Genomic DNA, 1,486 nt, shown 5'->3' with positions numbered 1-1,486 from the left:
TTTGAATTATTTTATTTTGGCTGTAGAAATGAGGAAGGCCGCATACCAAGGTGTCCGTGTTTAAGGAAACATTCTCGCACATAATGGTAGGTGGATGGCGACACCTGGTGAGCCGGCCGGTGTGTCCGTGCGGTTAAAGGCGCTTCAGTCTGGAACCGCGTGACCGCTACGGTAGCAGGTTCGAATCCTGCCTCTGGCATGGATGTGTGTGATGTCTTTAGGTTAGTTAGGTTTAATTAGTTCTAAGTTCTACGCGACTGATGACCTCAGCAGTTAAGTCGCATAGTGCTCAGAGCCATTTGAACCATTTTTGACACCTGGTGAGTACTTTGGCGCAACGCCAGGTCAGCGTATTGCTGCAAATGGAAGCTTGATGGCTTCGCTTCCATCTGCTTAGGCTCTTGTCGTTACCTTAGATCCACACTTCAGTATCTAATTGTCTACAGATATGTTTATGGGATATCACTGGATGTAGTTTTTCAGATTGTGGTGGGGATATTGCCCATAATGTATTAGTTCTATGATGGGTAAGCAATTATACTCCGCAATGAGACATAAGAATGGATTAACAACTGCTCTAGCTATGTGGGTTGACTCCATCCTAGTATTACGTATTCTTGAATTACTCTGGACTTGTCTTCAAACCTCTTCAGTATATAAAAAATTCCCAGTTACATCACATCGTTGGATCAGGTTCAGATCAGTTAGATAGTTAGTTGGTTATTAAATTAATTTAATGTCCCACCTGTCATTCGCACAATAAATTGTAATGACGTGAAACGAGTCATTTTAAATTCACATCGCAAATTAATTTGTAAATATGTCTACATGTTCAACATTTTCTTTTTCCTTTTTATTATTGCTGTTAAACATACAGATTTCAGCTAGTAATTTGCAAAAAACCACCTTTTGCACATTACAATAATAGAAATTCCTCTACAGAATACAAGCAGTTGTCAAGGAGAAATTTACTCAGTTTCCTTCCAAATTTTATTGTGCTGTCTATCAGACATTTATATTACCAGGTAAGCGATCAAAAATTGAACTGGCAGCGTTGTACACTCCTTCGTGTACTAAAGATTATCTTAATGTGGATTTACGAAATACATTTTTCCAGGTATTTTAATTAGGCACATCACTGATCCTTTTGAACTGCATTGGATTATTGACAACAGAGTTCAAGTGGGGAATAAATCTGTGTTGAGGCAGTATTCAGAACGCATAAGCCCTTAGAGAGTCGCACGGGGTAGCCGCGCGGACTCAGATGCCTTGTAACAGTTCACTCGGCTCTCAAGTCGGAGGTTCGAGTCCTCCCTCGGGCATGGGGGTGTGTGTTGTCCTTAGCGCACTTTAGTTTCAGTTAGATTAAGAAGTGTATAGGCCTAGACACTCATCACTTTGATCCTATAGGAACTTATCCCAAATTTCCAAAGTTTCTTTAAATAGGTGCCTGCAAGATGATTGTGGGTGAGTACCACATATTATT

Source organism: Schistocerca nitens, chromosome 9 (genome assembly GCF_023898315.1).
Source record: "Schistocerca nitens isolate TAMUIC-IGC-003100 chromosome 9, iqSchNite1.1, whole genome shotgun sequence".
NCBI lineage: Eukaryota > Metazoa > Arthropoda > Insecta > Orthoptera > Acrididae > Schistocerca > Schistocerca nitens.
Note: the sequence above shows the minus strand (reverse complement) of the source record.